The sequence below is a fragment of the Ursus maritimus genome, unplaced genomic scaffold, assembly GCF_017311325.1.
Source record: "Ursus maritimus isolate PB19 unplaced genomic scaffold, ASM1731132v1 scaffold_29, whole genome shotgun sequence".
Taxonomy (NCBI): Eukaryota; Metazoa; Chordata; class Mammalia; order Carnivora; family Ursidae; genus Ursus; species Ursus maritimus.
Genome location: NW_024425452.1, coordinates 31074274 through 31092457, shown reverse-complemented (window position 1 = coordinate 31092457; position 18184 = coordinate 31074274). Strand labels below are relative to the sequence as shown.

The 18184-nt window shown below is 38.5% G+C and overlaps 1 long non-coding RNA gene across 1 annotated transcript in view; it reads left to right on the top strand.

Moving 5' to 3' along the window:
• The window catches only part of LOC103657420, a 38316-nt gene that overhangs the window by 5875 nt on the left and 14257 nt on the right, over nt 1–18184 (top strand). Inside the window, exon 3 of the long non-coding RNA XR_005838355.1 lies at nt 181–278. This is a non-coding gene — a long non-coding RNA (uncharacterized LOC103657420). The remainder of the gene's footprint in view (nt 1–180; nt 279–18184) is intronic.

Here is an 18184-nt window from a genome sequence, read left to right as displayed (position 1 = left end):
TCCATTCCTTCTGTTTCTAAGAACTCAGGCAGATTGCCCTTCCCCAGCCGTCTGAAATTAGGCATGCAATGTGACCTACTTTGCCAATGAATTTGAGCCTGAGAGTAGAGAATTACTCTGGATGGAAGAATTTAAGAGCTGGTGGCTAATTCTATTTTCTTCCTCTGCCTCATCAACTAGCAACATTCCAGACAGTAGATCAGTCGTCAGCCTGTTCCTGGAGTGACATTACCTGGGACATCACTGCCCTCATCCACCCTGTTTGACATGGAGCATGAGTAAGAAATTATTTTAAACTATAAAGTGGTGTGTGTGTGTGTGTGTGTGTGTGTGTGTGTGTGTGTGTATTTTAATAGAACATGACTTGTCAGCACAAGCCAACTACTTCACATGGTCTTCGGCTACTCTAACGTATTCTAACTCTTCAGGAAGATTCTCAGTTATATGCTTAGTGAAAGACAATACATTTGTCCACAACATGATAAGTAAGTGTGGCCATATGTTACTACTGTAGATTTACATGATTTTCGATATAATTTTGGCTACTCATAATTTTTGCCTTACGTGTATTAGGTTTTGGAATATAAACACCCACAAATGATGCAGCTCTCCTCTACTGAGGCAGTATGAAAACCCTTTCAGTCTTCTAAAGCATATTTCAGTCTTCTAAAGCAACTTGATGGACAAGCTTATAAGAGCTTCTTTTTACAGATCTTTTTACATCTTCATTTTACAGATGAGAAAACAGGATCGGAGGGACTAATTGACTAACCACAGTTTAAGCAGCATAAAGCATTCTAATCTATGTTTTTCAAATTTCAAAACCTGTGCACTTATGTTATGTTTCCCAACTGTATTTTGCAGAATAATCCCTGAGAAATTTGCTCCAACTTCAGATTCCCTGAATCCCACACTGAGAAATTCTTACTCATTAGGCCTGGAGTAGAGCATCTGTATTTTTAACAAGCTTTCCCTACCCAGTGTCTTTGATATGGTTGGCCCATGTATCCTATAGACAAACCCTATATAATCCCATACAGCCTTTCTATATACTCTGTTCCCCATCTAGAGAAGAACAGCTACTACCTTACCCCTTTCTCACTATTTTATCAGTTAGGATTATTTAGTTACATGCTACTGAAATCACCTCTGGCTAATTTAAGCAGAACTATAATTACTTTAGAAGATAGGGGATGGCCCACAAAAATGGAAGAAACAACCAGTTCAGAAAGAGCTGACACCAGGGCAGACCCAGAGAGCCAGGTAACAGGAGGTATTTTAGAGTCTTGTAAGGATATTAAAAACCTCTAGCTTGAACTGACTCTCTGTGTTTGAGTGATTCTGTTCAAGATTCAGTTCCTCAGGGAGAGAATCTGGTTAGCCCAGATTAGTTCATTGCTATCCCTTGACTAAGAAAGAGAGGATACCTATTGCCCAGTACTAAATACAAAGTAAAAGAGAAGATTGCCCAAACATAACTCAAGGACTGCTACCAACCAAACAGGGAATTGGTGCTTGGAAGCCAGAAGAAGACTTAATGACCATAGAGTCATCCTGCCTGGGAAGTGCCTGTGTGGTCCCTCCAGGCAAGAAAATTTCATCAAACAATTCCTCCCTCTGGATTCCTCACTATACAACATACTTCATTACTGGAACATTATCACTAAAAGACTAAAGTGCTTCTGAATTTCTGCAGAATAACGGTGGCTTCATAAATCTGAATCCCCCTACATCTTTTCTTTAAAAAGAAACAGAGTAAAAGGGAAAGCAAATTACATACAAAAAAAAATTATATCTACAGAATAGTTAGAACACAAGAACACACAGAAGTCTACAAACTCCAAATTTATGTGTAAATGAGGAATTAAAAACCTTGGCCTCAGCTCACAGAGTGAGGGAGTTTAGGAAAAGCTTTGTTTAGAACAAGAAGATAATGCGAACAATCCTGTGTCTATCGAATAAACTAAATTCATACTTTAAAACATTTCAACAGGGAAAACCAGGCTCCAATGGCTTCACTGGTGAACTCTACCAAATATTTAAGGAAGAAATATTACCAATTTTATTTTAAAAGTCCAAGATATAAAAGATAGGGTAATACTTTCCAACTCATTCTATGATCAGGCATTACCCTGATATTAAAATCAGAGAAAGACATTATAAGAAAGGAAAACTAAAAATGAATATTCTTCATGGACATAGACACAAAAATCCTCAACAAAATTCTGGCAAATATAATAAAGCAATATTTAAAAAACAGATAACACATAATGACAAGTGGAATTAAACACGGGAATACGAGGTTGATTTAACATTTAAAAATCAATCAATACAATTCATCATATCACAAAAAAACAGTGTTCACTTTAATAGAGGCAGAAAAGGCATAGACAATCAAAAGGCAGAGATTGTCAGACTACATAAAAAAACAAAAACTGGGGCACCGGGGTGGCTCAGTGGGTTAAGTGTCTGCCTTTCGCTCAGGTGATGGTCCCAGAGTCCCAAACTGAGCCCCGCATTGGGCTCCCTGCTCAGTGGGGAGTCTGCTACTCCCTCTCCTTCTACTCCTTCCCCGCTCACGTATTCTCTCTCTCTCTCACTCTCTCTTTCAAATATATAAATCAAATCTTAAAAAAAAAAAAACAAAGATCCAACTAAGTGCTTCCCATAGATGACACACTTTACATTTAAAGACATGAAAGTAAATGGATAGAAAAGATACATCATGCAAACAGCAATCACAAGAAAGGTAGAGTGGCTATACTAATATCAGATAAAATAGACTTTAAAACAAAGACACAAAAGTTACTGGAGAGAATAGGGACATTTTATAATGATAAAAGGGTTAATCCATCAGAAGATATAATAATTATAAGCATATATGCAGCGTAAGCACAGAACACCAAAACACACAAAGCAAAAGCTATTGGAAATGAAGGGGAGAAACAGACAATACGACCATAACAAAGACTTCAATACTCTACTTTCAATAATGGATAGAACAAGGAGGCAGAAAATTAGCAAGGAAATAAATAGATGCCTTGAACACACTATAAACCAACTAGACCTAACAGACATCTCTAAGACACTATCCAACCCATTCTTCTCAAGTACACATGGAAAATTCTTCAGGATATAACACGTATTAGGCTGTAAAATAAACCTCAATACTTTAAAAATATAGAAATAATACAAAGTATGTCTTCTGACCATATGGAATTAAATTAGAAATCAGAAAGAAATTTGGGACCCTCAGAAGTCTGTTAAATTAAACAACACACTCCCAAATAATCAACAGACCAAAAAAGAAATCAAAAGGAAAATAGAAAATACTTTGAGATGAATGAAGACGAAGAGGGGCGCCTGGATGGCTCAGTGGGTTCAGCGTCTGACTCCCGATTTCGGCTCAGGTCATGATCTCAGGGTCGTGAGATCTACCTGGGCATTGGGCTCCGTGCCAGTCATGGAGCCTGCTCAAGATTCTCCCTCTGCCACTCCCCCATGCCCCTCTCTTTCTCTCTCTAAAAAATATATATATGAATAAGAAAGCTCTGAAATCAACTAAACTCCTATCTTAAGACACTGGAAAAAGAAGCGTAAACTAAACCTAAAACAAGCAGAAAGAAGGAAATAATATTAGAGTGGAAATTAATGAAATCAAAAGTAGAAAAAACAATAGAGAAAATCCATGAAACCAAAAGGTAGTTCTTTGAAAAGAGAAAGAAAGAAAGAAAGGAAGGAAGGAAGGAAGGAAGGAAGGAAGGAAGGAAGGAAGAAAGAAAGAAAGAAAGAAAGAAAGAAAGAAAGAAAGAAAGAAAGAAAAAGAAAAAGGAAGAAAGAAATTGCTGAAACTTTAGCCACACTGACCAAGAAAAAAACAGAGAAGCTGGGTGCCTGGCTGGCTCAGTTGGTAGAGCATATCACTCTTGATCTCAGGGTCTTGAGCTTGAGCCCCATGTTGGGGGTAAAGATTACTTATAAAAAAAGAGAGAAAAGGATCAAGTTACTAGAATCAGAAATGAGGTAAAGGAAATGATATCAAATGGAATGCAAAAGATTAAAAAATGATTTATGGTATATAAATATAAAACTTAGCCTGTCCATTTCTTAATTCCATCAAAAAGCAAATGATTGTTTAGAGTAAAAATTATAACATTTTATTGTGCGATTTATGATGTATTTAGATATAAAATATATGACAATAGCATAAAGATGAGGGTATAAATGAATTATACTATCCAAGTTTCTCACAGTTTGCATGAAAAGATGGGATATTCACTTTAAGTAGACATTGATATGTAAAGTCTTCAACCAATTTTAAGTTGATTTCTGTGTATGTTCTAAGATAATGGTTCAACTTCATTCTTTTGCATGTGGCTGTCCAGTTTTCTCAACACCATTTCTTAAAGAGACTATCCTTCCCCCAGTGTGTATTCTTGGCTCCTTTGTTGTAAATTAATTGGCCATACATGCATGGTCATTTCTAAGCCCTCTGCTCTGTTTCATTCATCTATGTGTACGTCTTTATGTCAGTACTATACTGTTTTGATTAACAGTGATATGTAAAAAGTGAATATTGCAGTCCCTAGAGCAACCACTATAAAATCTTTCAAAGAGGGGCGCCTGGGTGGCTCAGTCAGTAAGCGTCTGCCTTGGGCCCAGGGTGTGATCCCAGGGTCCTGGGATTGAGCCCCACACCGGGCTCCCTGCTCCACTGGGAGCCTGCTTCTTCCTCTCCCACTCCCCCTGCTGTGTTCCCTCTCCCATTGGCTGTCTCTCTCTCTGTCAAATGAATAAATAAAATCTTTAAAAAAAAATCTTTCAAAGAGGTATAGCTAAGAAGCTAACAAAGGAATTAAAATGCAATAAATATTTGTTTAACCCCAAAGAAAGAAAACTTATTAAAGATGATTGATATAGTTGCCATATTGAAAACATCATTATCATCTTTAAAAGAAAAATGGCCACATAAGTATAGAATACTCTATATAATATACAATACAGAGTATAACATAAATTATTATATACTACAGAGGCAGTGAAAGAAGAAATTGTTTTAAATACCAGGTCTTCTATCTCTGGCTGTATGACCTTAGGTATATCAATCTTTCTGAGTCACGCAGAGAGAACATTAAAACTAACCTAGAGGGAGGCCATGTTGATAAAAATCACCGAATACATAAAAGAGACTGGTACATAACAGTCACTCAGAAAGTATTTGTTGAGTTAATTAGTCAATTCACACATATAAAAGATTTAATACAGGGCCTCACCCAGAAAAATACCTAATAAATATTAGCGATGATTATTTTTATTAACAACGCACAATTATGGGTTGTAGTAACTTGGTCAAGGCACCAGGTGGCATCAGATAATAAAAATTACTGCTACTTCATCGTACTCTTCAGAATACAATTGTAGAATGATTCGCACACTACTTATGTTCATGAAAGGTTGAGAATCAGATTTCCTAAGTCACATGTAAATTTGAAAATAGCTCTATTAATTCATCATCTGGTAGCAATTTCACTTTAGCATTTCAATGTATCTGCCTTTGCTTCTGTCAAGTAATGATAGGCCAAGCCCCAAATGTTACAGACATTATTTTATTTCATTTTATCCTCAACTCTCCTAGGACGTATGTACTAACTCTAGTTTATAGATGAGAAAACTGAAGCTTAGGGCAAAAATGGGATTCACACCAAGGCTTGACAGAAATGTCTTTAAAAATTAGTTTACATGGTCTCCTGTGGTCCTTAATTCCTCCAAAGAAGAATGAATAAAGAAATAGCCAAAGTAACTCTTTTCAAGCAAAATAAAAGAAGAAATCTCCATGTTTATTATTCTTTATAAGCTTGCATGTGGATTTCCAGTATTGAATTTAACAAACATACTATAAAAAATTCTTAAATGGAAGCTTATTAATAATGCAAAATATTTATATTGTACTGCTATCTAAGAGTCTTAAAATACTTTGAGGTTTAAAAAAATTAATATATAGTAGATAGGCATCACAACTTTCCATTTATAAATGAAAGAACACAGCACATATGGGGATAAGTCATTTAATCAAAGTCACTCCCTCCAAATCCATCTTGGAATTAGTTTCAGAATACACAAATGCTTTGTTTCCAAGACCAAACTAACATGTATTTATTTTCTCTTTCCTTTAACAAATATTTATTGAATACTATGTGGAGGCTAATATAAAGCAGACAAAAATCATTCCGTCAAAAGTCTTCATCTCTGAGGTAAAAGAATCATGTTGTAGAATCGTTTCTGGACGGGCTTGCCCAACCTGTAGACCATCTACCATTTCACTGGCACTGTGGCTGGTTCGTCCTGTTCAGATGATGTCATCTGACTTGTCACTGATGTCTGTCATCCTGAGGGAGTGCCATTCCTAGACCTTGACAAGGTCCTACCCTGGGGCCATGGGATGGGAGGATAGGAAGATGGATATTTACTGCTACTTCCTTCTCTGGGTGAGGTTCACCAACCAATATAGACCTCCTTTCCAATTTTTAAAACCCTGGTGCACAGAAATGTCTATTCTACTTCATTGGAAGGATGAAAAAGTAGGACAGATATAGACAAGCCATTACAGAAACCATTCTGCAGCCCATGCAGAATGTAATATAAACTAGAAAGAACACGGCAGTGTTGTCCAGTGTGGTTGCCTACTACTGCATCATTAGCTAGAATGCAAAATACGGAGACCTAAACTCTACTCCATACCTACCAAGTTAGTAGCACATCCTGAAATAGGGTCTTATTCACAATGCATTTTTAACAGGCTTATTGGGTGACTGTGGTGTAGAGGTGAAAATTAAATATTGGAGATTTCTTTTAGCCAAAAGAATCAGGGAAGGCTGTATGAAGAGAGTGGCATTGTAGCAGGACTTCGAATACAGGGAACGGACGTTCCAGATGGGAAAGCAATGGCATGAGCAAAGGCAAAGCAGAGTAGAAGAACAGGTTCCTTTGTGATGGGGCAAAGCATACATGACAATTCATAATAAGAAATAAAGTTGGAATGGTCCATAGAGGAAGAAGTGCTGTAAACGTCATGTTAGGGAGTCTGGACTTCGCTTCCCATTGTCAGATGAGCTTTAATAACGATCCTGATGAGAGCCACAGCAGCTTGAGTCAGGTGTAATGAGGTCTTACACCACCGCAAACCGCTGGCTTATTTTCCATCTTCACAACTCTTTTAAGCTTTAATAAACTCAAACAGGGGTTTCTTTTGTTTAAAAGAATCATAAAATATCAGGGGGAAAAAGACATTATCAAGTATGGTGGTTTTCAAACCAAGCCCTTGAATGATGGCATGGAAGAGGCTGGGTCCCCCCACCCCCATCTTATTTAACCAGAGTTTAACCTCTAGTTTGAATAAACTGCTTTAAATATGCTGGACTCCGAAGGAGAAGGGGACATGGCCACTGACTGAATGTGACAGGATCTTTGTTTAGTCAGTGACCCAGTAAGTCTCTTGTCATGGAAAAATTCTCCTACATATTATCCCAGTGACCCTCTGGAAGATTGTGTCTCACACTACAAACATCTCAACAGGTTTTTAACTTTGTCTAAAATCTCATTCTACAAAGAAAACTCTCAGGCATGGCAGAGGACTCTCCAACCTCGTTTTCCCCATCGGTGCAGTTAACTAACAGGTGAAAGAGCACATGCCGCGAGGAGTGAATGTGGGCTGCTCATCCAATGACCCTGCAGTGTCAGCTGGCCTTTACAAGGTTGGGTGGTAGAATGTTCTAGACAGGGTCTCTTTTTCTTTAGAGTGACGAAGTGCTCAATAGAGATGAGTAAACAAAGAAACTTATTCTGGCAAAAGTGGTGAGGTGGCAGAAAATCTAGCTCTTTAAAAAGTGGTTGAGCTAGATCAGTGGAATTAACATTTAAAATAATCTTAAGCATTTTTGTGGAAAATATTATATAATTATATTTGCAATAACATAGCTTTTTAAAATATATGTATTAAGCAGTTTATTCAGACCAAAAGACACCAAACCACCCCAACTAAACAGGATAAGAAGACTCTCAAATTGATGACTGCTGACCTTGAATTGACGTTGACTTCTCACAGGCAGTCAGCGGGTCATGATGTCACACTGGTCAAAGAAGCAGGTCAATAAGAATAAGCAAATGGGGCTGACTGTGATGACACTCTTCCTCCTGTAGAGTTGGTTTCTGCCCACACGTACCCCTGAAATTGACATCTTGAAGTAAGAAGTGATATTCTAACCACTAGCCTCTTCCCAGCTTTCACCTTTGTGGACTGGTATGAAACATCTGACACTATTGACTAACCATTTTTTCTTCCTTTAGTCTGCCACTCCTCTTTCCTCTGCCACTCTGTTATTTCCTTCAGAGGTTCCTCTTCCTCCTTCGGCCCTTCTAAATATAAGCATCCTGAATTCAAAGCCCCGTCCTTGATCTTCTGCCTCTGTCTCTCATAGATCTCACTCCTTTCCACTGTCACTCAGTGGTAATGGTAGCTTTCCTCCTTGAGGGTCTACTGGTAAGTGCTTTACGTGTGTTTTCCCTGACCTTCACTGAAATTCTGTTAATGACAGTTCTTATCACTGTCCAATGAATAAACTCAGAGGCTCAGCGGGTTAATTCACTTCCATATGGACATACATCTACAAGTGAGATAGCTTGGGTTCCAACCCAGGTAAGCTTGAACCCAATGCCTGACGTTTTCTTGTGCTGTCCATGATGATTGGCAGGTGAAGCCCAACACTACCTATAACAGAATGAAATTGGCAAAGACACAGCCAGACTGATCAAGGCATAGAAAGGAAAGTTCAGAAAAGTCCCAGGCATATATAGGAGATGATATACGATACAGGTGGTATTTCAAATGCATGAGAAAAAAATGGGTTTTCCAACAAATTATATTTTGACATGAAATTTTGAATTAAACACCTACTTCATACCACATCAAAATCTCAATTGGATTAAGAATTTTGATGTAAAAAAACCCAACTGTAAATATTTACCTGTATTTTCTATATACATCACATATACTTACCTGTGTTTTCTGTATTTACTTGTATTTTCTAGATACATATTTACATAATGTAGAGGAAGAGAAGGACTTGTAACGCATGACACCAAAGGTGGAAAGCATAAATGAGTTAGTGAGAGATTCAATTCCCAAACACATAAACTTCCACAGGAGAAAAAACATCTCTTAAATCTACAGCTCTGCATGCATACATCCACCTCCCTGCTGTCCATGCTGCTGGCTCCTTCGTCTGTCTGTAGCTAGCTATTTTCCCATTCCCATCTTCTCCTTACCTAGAAGAAGAGAGCTCTCTGAACTAGGATTCAACACGTAATTCAGCTGTAACTGTGACCTCAAATATGCCAAACTTTCTAGAACTCAGTTCCTTTCTTATAAATAGAAAGGGTTGACCCGTAAAATTTCTGAGGTCTTTTCCATTACAAAATTGTGGTTCTCTATTTACAGCCTCTATTCCCTTCTGTTGCAGTTTAAGGAGGAAAATAAATAACCACCCTTTCTTTTCCTGAGTTTAGAACTGATTAAGAAATAAAATACACTAGAGACACATATGGTACCCAGAGGAATCGCGTTCTTGATAATAAGTCTGAAAATGTGGCTTGAATCTATGGCCACAGGAGCATGCTAACACTACCCTGCAACGTGGAATTCAACTCAACCAGTCAAAGGCTGAGCTTGACCAGCACAGCGCCCTCCCACCCCCCACTGCATGGCAGAGAAGGAAAATAAAGGGAGAAAATGTGGGATTGAGCCACAGACCCTTATTTCCTCCTTGCAACCTCACCAGAGGTAGGAGCACAAGCATAGCTGAAGTCCTGGTCTGTGAAGTCAGAAAGGCGTGGGAAAGTGCTCTCTGACTCTAGTGGGAAGACATTTCTCTCATTTGAGCTCCAATAGTATATTTCTCCATACTTCTTGAAAACTAGCCTAGTTCAGAATCCTTTCTCCCTCATTTAGAAAAAAATTATATTATCTAAATTGGTCTTCCATCTCTGCTCTTTCGACCATCTTATCCATTCTGTGCACCTCTTCCAGATTAATCTTCCAAAATCGTATCATAATCAAGAATTAGCTATATAAGATCTGAATTGAAATCAGGAAACATAAATTTTAACCCAGGTTCTTTTACTAATTACCTATACATCCCCACACAAGTCACTGTATTTTCCTAAATTGGGGGAATTCTCATCCACGGCATGGCATGGTTGGACTGCCCCTACCTGTGCCATAATATCAATTCAAGTGTCAACAACTTGCAGTAATTTTGAGGTACCTGGCTGGCTCAGTCAGAACACCACGACACTTCTGAGTCCCACACTGGGTATAGAGATTACTTAAATAAATATATAAACAAACAAACTTTAAAAAACTTTCAATAAATTTGTCTACAGTATAAACCCCTTGCCATGGTAAATATGGCTCTATATAATTGACTTATGATTTCTAGACTTCATTCCCAGAACTTCCTAGAGGGTCTGCCTTTTTTAACAAAACAGATCTCTAAAACATTTAGTACTTCATTTTTTCTGTGCTGTTCCTTTATTAGCATTACCCATGCCCCCAAAACGCCCAAAACGGCTTCTCCAGAGACTGTTCATTCTAGAAGATCCCACAAAAACAATGCTTTTCTCCCCAAGGCTTTTTGGATCTTCCCAGACAGAAGTGATCTCACACTCACATCTGGGTTGGAGCTATATTTATCATACATCCGTCTGCATCAGAGAAGTTGATGGTGGTCGGTCATGCCTTACTCCCGCTCTCCTTGCAGCTAGGGGAAGCCTTGTAACTAGTTCTAGACAATGCACTAATGTGTTTTACTTCTGAGCCAAATGACACTCCAGTTTTCTCTTCCCCTGCTGTGGCAATCTGACAACTATGTGTTTAGATGTTCCTTTCACAAGACTTTGTGACATGAAAGACATGGAAGACAGCTTGATGAAGCAAGTGAGACTTATTACCACAGCGTAAATAACCCAGCCTGTTCTACCACACCACCTGGAAAGAAGGCTGAGGGTCACATGGCCAGCTGATGTTTCCTCAAATGACAGAGAGATAGCAATAGCATCATGATAGTGGAGTACCAGTATTTATTATATCTATTCACTTATAGTAAATAATAATAATAATCTGAGATCAATTATTATTATTTGTATTAATACTATAGTGTATTATTATATGTAATCTTATATATACTATATTGTATTACGTATTATGTTACTTTTTATTATTATATTGCTTAAAATTAATAACAAAGTGTTTCTTATATTTTTTATTGTTTTTACCTTTGAAACAGCTTTTTATTTAGGGCTTAGAAGATACAATTGAAATTCTGCTCTAAGCAGTACAACAGAGACCCAAATAGAAAGTTCCAACCTTTTAGAAATGGCACTCCTTCTCATGTGGATCTCGTGCTGGATTTCATGACATTTTTACCACTTCCTAAACATATAAGTGACTTTAAAACAAGCGATAAATAATTTAAACTGAGGCTCACAGAGTTCCGGCCGACTAGATTCACAGGGGGAGAGCAGAATGCTACATTGCCTTCAGTATAAAATGAACTCACTTGGGAAGGTAGCCCGGAGGGCCTCGGAAAGGATGCTTTGGCTTCTCTAGACACCTGCTTTAAGATCACTTTTCATTTTCTTCCAAATTGTTATTATGAAAAATTCCAAGACTATACTACTACAAGTAAAGCCAATGGTCCAATGAACCCCATGGCGCCGAGTCAACAATTAAGACTTTGCCCACTTGCTTCGTCTCTTTTTAAAAACTTTTAAATATTCAGAGATGCCTGGGTGGCTCAGTCGGTTGAGCGTCTGACTCTTGGTTTAGGCTCAGGCAGTGATCTCCGGTCCTGAGATTGAGCCCTGGGGCAGACTCTGTGCTCGCTGCAGAATCTGCTTGTCCTGCTCCGGACCCCAGCTTGGGCATGCTCTCGCTCTCTCTCTTGCTCTCAAATAAATAAACATCTTTAAAAAAATTTTTTTAATATTCATATTTTTTTACATAACCACGTCGCCATTATCACACAACAAAATTTTCAATCCTACACTGCTTTTTTAAAATTAAAATTAATGGGAAAAATTAATTTTGCTGAGGAAACTATTTTGAAATGCAACACAATACCTCCCTGCAAAACCTGGAGATGCCCTCGAATCCAACAAAGTGGAGGCTCCAACCGCTCAGCGTCCCTAACAGCTTCCCGGCCTTGCGAATGTCACCCGCAGGTGACAGGAGATGCGAGGCAGCCAGCCAGCCACCTCTCCTCCAAACAAAAATGCCCGCTCCCAGGATGAAAGGTTATCTCTGTCACTTCCCTTAGGCCTGTGTCAGGATGCTTTCTCTTCCGAAGATACTCCGAGATGAGTGAGACTGGGGTGGGAGAAGGCACGACATGTGCAAGAAGAGACTCAAGGAAGCTTAGACACTTCCCAAATCTTGGAAGTTTGGAAGAGGTGCTATAGATGTCACGTACTGTTGTGTTTGTTGTTATAAGGGTTGTTGTTATATACGGGGGAGGGGGGTTTGTTATAAGTCTTGACTTGTGCAGAAAAGGGAATTATAAAACAGCAGGGGTGCTTGAAAAGACTTCAGTCACCAGATGGAAGCTGTGAAGATCAGCAATCTTGTTTGGTAATCATGACAGGGCTCCTACCATCGTACCTATGATCTTTGATTTAAAAGCTAAACAAAGCAACAACAAAAATGAGCTCAATGTGAACAAGCTGGGACTAACAAGCCATGTAGCCTGGGCAAGTCATTTACCCCCAACCGTGGCTTTCCTCACCTTGGAAATGGGGATACTGAAGGCTACCTCTCATTAGTGTTAAGCAGTGAGGACTAGAGAAAATGTGCATAACGGGGGCTCAATAGAAATCGTCCTATAGAAACAAGGTTGTAGTGGGTAGAATATGCTTCTAGAGATTCACCAGGGTTAGTCACACCAATTTTGGCATTGATGTGACTTTTGCCCGCTTCTCTCTTTTTCTATCCTTGGTCATAAAATGTTAGGAGAGCAGAATGTAATCCCAGGTCACCCAGAAAGCATGGTCATGAGAAGGGAGCAAGCGGCCGTGGGGTGGTAGCTTTGTTTTTCCTCAGGAGAGCTTCTCCTTGAGGCTCAGTGCCTAATTTCAAGTGCAAACTAAAAGCGAAAAGTCGCATAAAGAAAAAAGAAAAGTGCACCTTACTCTGTTTCTTTAAAAAGATATATTGCTCTTAAACTTGTGAAGATTAGATTTGTTTAAGCTATTTGCTTTTTATAGATAAATCATTGAATTGTGTTTTACCAGCAAAAAATCTGTGATGGCCTGGGGTAGGAGAGAAAGGGGATCAGAATGAATCCCTTTTTGCCATCCGTCGGGAGAGGTGGGAAAGGAGCACAATAATCAAGTATAGGGAGGCCCACAGGGAATGGAGTGCACTCGAAGCTGAAAGCCTTTCCTTCTCCTGAATCCCTGTGCTACTCAGCTCCCTGACATAGCCACAGTGTGATGTGTGTCCCAAATACTGCCTCGTTGGGCCTTCGAAAGACATCAGCTTGCAGTCTAGGGATTTCATTACAACAAAATCAAGCACAATAATGGTAATAATAAGAACAAATAATAATGGAGAAGGTTTCTTATGAACCAGTCAAGTACTATTTTGCCCATGAAAGCTCCTGACAGGTAATATTTCCTGACAAGGAGTTGCAGTTGAGAAGCCAGTTGGGTGTCAACGCTTTTTTCCCCTCTTAATTCAGAGACTGACTCTTGCTCTATTCCTTCAAGGTAGAAGTTGAAATCGATTTCAGGCCCATAGGTTAAAGCTTGTCCTGTAATGTAATGGAATTGTCCTTATTATTCAGGGAGCAATTCAGATTGGGATAACTTCTCTAATCATTCACAGCCCAGGTCCTCTTTCAACACATCTTCCACCCAACCACCTGTGTACTCTTAAGCTTACAGAGGACAAAAATTGTGGGGCTTTTTAGTTGTCTTCTGGTTTATTTTAAACATTTTATTTCAAAATAATTTCAGACTTGCCCAAAGTTACAAAAATCATAGAAAGAATTCCCCTACACCCTCCACTCAGATTCTTAAAACCACAGCAAAATGATCAAAATGAGATCAAATGAGAAAAATATTGATAAGATCTATACCTAGTTTATACATCTCATTCCATTTGCTCATTGTCCCACTGATGTCCTTGACTTTATCCAGGTTCCAATTCAAGAGACATAAATTTAGTTGTCACGTTGCATAATTAATCCAGATTCCAGAACAGAGGTTGGGAAACTTGCTCTGTAAAGAGTCAGATGGTACATATTTTATGCTCTCTGGAAAAGATGATCTCTTGGCCAGAAGTAACCACAGACAGTATATAAACAAATGGGTATGGCTATCATCCCAATACAATTTTACTTAGAAAAACAAGCAGCCAACTAGATTTGGCTGATGGGCGATAGTTTGCCCATTGTAGGCCACTGTTTCTCGAAGTGAGGTCCCTAGATCACCAGCATGTTTATTGCTCAGGAACTTGTTAGGTATGCCAGTTTTCAGGCCCTATCTGGGACCTATGCAGCAGAAATTCTTAGGCGGAAGAGTGGGAAACCCCAATAGGCATTTTAGCAAACCCGGATGGTTATGATGTATGCTAAAGTTCTAGAACACTGATTGAGACGCCCTCTCAGTCTTTGTCTTTTAAGACCTGGATCCATGTGAAGAGTATAGGCCTATTATTTTGTAGGACATCCCTCAGTTTAGGTTTGATTGATGTTTGCTTATTATTAAATTCAGGCTATATATTTTTTGGCAAGAATGCCTCTGAAATGATGTTGTGTCCTCCTCATGGGGGTTATCAGAAGGCACATGGTATCAATGTGTCCCTTGAAAGTTGAGGGTAACTTTGATCACTTGGTTAAAGGGATGTCTGCCAGGTTTCTGTATGGTTATGTTACTATTTTCTCTTTAATTAATAAGTATCTTTTGGGAAGATACTTCAGGTCCATGTAAATACTTTCATGTGCTAATTTAGCCTCCACTGATGATTCTTGCCTAAAACAATTATCCCTGTCCTTTTTGCCAGTATGATTTGCATCATTCTTTCCACACGAATTACTTAGAATTCTACTTTAATAAATAGCATTTCTTCATCCTTCATTTAATTATTTTTTCAATGATTTATTTATATCAGCATGGACCCATGGATTTCTATTCATGTGTGTTATAATTCATTGTTATCATCAACTGTGTTCTTTCAGTTGTCCCAGATTGAACCAATGGGAGCCCCTTGAAATTTGCTCTTTTGTCTTTTTTGACTTGTCCTATCATATTTTGAGGCTTGAGAATTTACATCCTGGTTACCTACTTTCTGCACTCCACTTACCTGGTGACTGGGGTTTAAGGAATATGGACCACTTTTAGCTGTGCATAAATAATAAGAGAGAAATATAGTCAAGGAAATATGAAGAAAAATCAACACAAGGTGAACTTAACTTTTTAAGTATGACTATGAAAGACTATCATTACAGTGTTTCAAATTTATGATTCACTTGTAACTGGATGCAGATTTACATTTGAGCTGGTCTCCTAAGTGTTAGAAGATGACCCAGGGGCTTCCAAGAGGTCATTATCACTGATGTCAGAATTCAATAATTTCACTTCTATCTCTTTAAGCAACAAATTAGAGTCTCATTTCAAAATTTACATTACAGAATAGAATTTTCATACCCTATACTCATTATGAATACAATGGACCTAGATTTTTTTTATCTTGACACCTTTAGAATGAAACAATGTATATGTTCTCCAGAAAAGATAAAGGCATTATCCAGAAACACTGGTAAGACTTGGATTCAGAAAGAAAGAAATTGTGATTTGTCTACTTTTGTGACTTAATCCTGACATTCCAGAAGTAAGAATTACCAGCCAAAGTCTGCAGGTGGAAAGTGTGATATGTGTTTTGGGTCTACAGTGAGGTAAGACACTCTCCCAGCTGCCTGTGATTGCTACAGAAATCTCAGACTGACCCCGTCAAACACCTACTTCTGTTATGGTTTGTGATACAGGTTACAGGTCAGAAAGCATGAGTGACAAAATGAAGCACAGGTAGGAAGAACCACACAATCTAATCTTTTATCACTCAGAATTGTTGGCAATAAGTTGATTGGTTTAGTTATGTATTTACTTACTGTGTATTACTGAGCACCTGCTGGGTTCGAGGCCCTGAGCTAGGTCCTAGTGGGACACCAGACTGTATGAGATACCTCAAAAGGATCATTCCTAAGGATTAAATAAGTAATTTTCCTTTTTAAAAAAATGTGATGAAAAGACTAAATAAGCAATGGATCACACAAACACACATAGGCACACATGCATGAATAAGAAATTGCTAAGGCAGTTAAACAGTGCTTCTGCACTGGATGTTGCTCTTTTGGTAATTCAATGAAAAAAAATAATTTCTTTAGAAAGTTTTCAGGTAAAGCTCAAACTATTAAAAATAAAATTATATTTTAAAATCAATTACTCCAGCACCTTGGTGGTTCAATCAGTAGAGTATGAAACTCTGGATCTCAGGGTCATGTGTTCAAGCCCCATGTTGGGTATAAAGATTACTTTAAAAGTAAATGCATACATACATACAACCAATCAATAAAATCAATTACTAATGACACACAGCGTGTTTCCATTTATATGAAGTTCTAGAATAGGCAAAATTAATAATAATATAAAAAATCAGAACAGATGTATCAGGATGTAGTAGTATCTATTGCTGTATCACAGATTACCCCAAACTTAACAGCTGAGAATAATGAATATTTCTTATCAAATAGTTTCTGTGGGTCTGAAATTGGGGAGTGCCATTGCCCAAAGGTTCGGGTTCAGGGTCTCTTGTAAGACTGAAATCAGGAGAGCGGCCAGGACTGCAGCCATCTGAAGGCTTGACTGGCGGTGACCGGTACATTTCGAAGATGGCTCACTCACATGGCTGTTGGCAAAGACCTCAGGTCCCTACTGACTCAGGCCTCTGTAGACCTCAGTTCCTTGCCACAATGCCTTGAGTATCCTCACAAGGTTGGCTTCTCCCAGAATTAGTAATCCAAAAAAAAAAAAAAAGCAAGATGGAATCTGCCATGTCTTTAAAGATGTAAATAAATATCATGTTGGGTGTGCTACTGCAACTCTGACAATTTTGAAATTGTCAAGGCAGCACTTTCATCTTTAGCAACTCTGGCCCAGCGGGCTCAGTTATACAACCTTACTCAGGCTTACACCTTAGCCAAGGGCACAAAAATTGCAAATATTTATATAATAATCAGTGTGCCTTTGGGGTAGCTCATGATTTTGAGATGTTATGAAAATAGCATAGTTTCCTTACCTCCAATGGGGATGAAATTAAAAATGGCTCCCATGTCCAAAATTTATTAGATGCCATACTTTTGCTGGCTGCTCTAGTTATTACTGAGTCCTGAGCATGTCAGACTCAACTCCCAAAGGAAACCACTTTGCGGACATGTCAGCCAAAAATGTTACTGTCAAGGATACCAACAGCCAAACCTCTGTCATGGTCCAAAGGGATATCTTCCTAAATGATAATTTGGAAAAATGACAAGAGACACCCAACAACTGGCCCCAGAAAAGAAAACAATATTGGAACTCAAATAATTATTGGTTCGATAAAAAAAAAAGATAACTCTGGTTTGGACCAAATAACAATCCAGCCCTACACCAAATTCCAAAATTCCCACTACTTACCACTGTACCTGAATTGAACCATTGGTCTACTGACAAAATGATAACATTCGTGAACCAATATTGGTGGGAAAATATTAATAAGGCTGCAAGAAGTGCCTGTCTTGCTTGTCCTGCCTATCCTAAATACAATCCTTGGAAGCCTGTCCACACTGCCCTGTAGCATTTTAAATTGACCGATAGACCATGTGCAGTTTGACAAATGGATTTCATACAGCTTCCCCCATCTCATGGATATGAATATGTTTTAGTCATGGTTTGTATGCTTTCTCACTGGACTGAAGCTTTCCCTTGCATACAGGCCACTGCTTCTTTTGTGGCAAAAAGTCTGTTAGAAATGATGATTCCTACCTGGGGGATCCCTTTTATGCTTCACAGTGACTAGAGGACCCACTTCACTAGC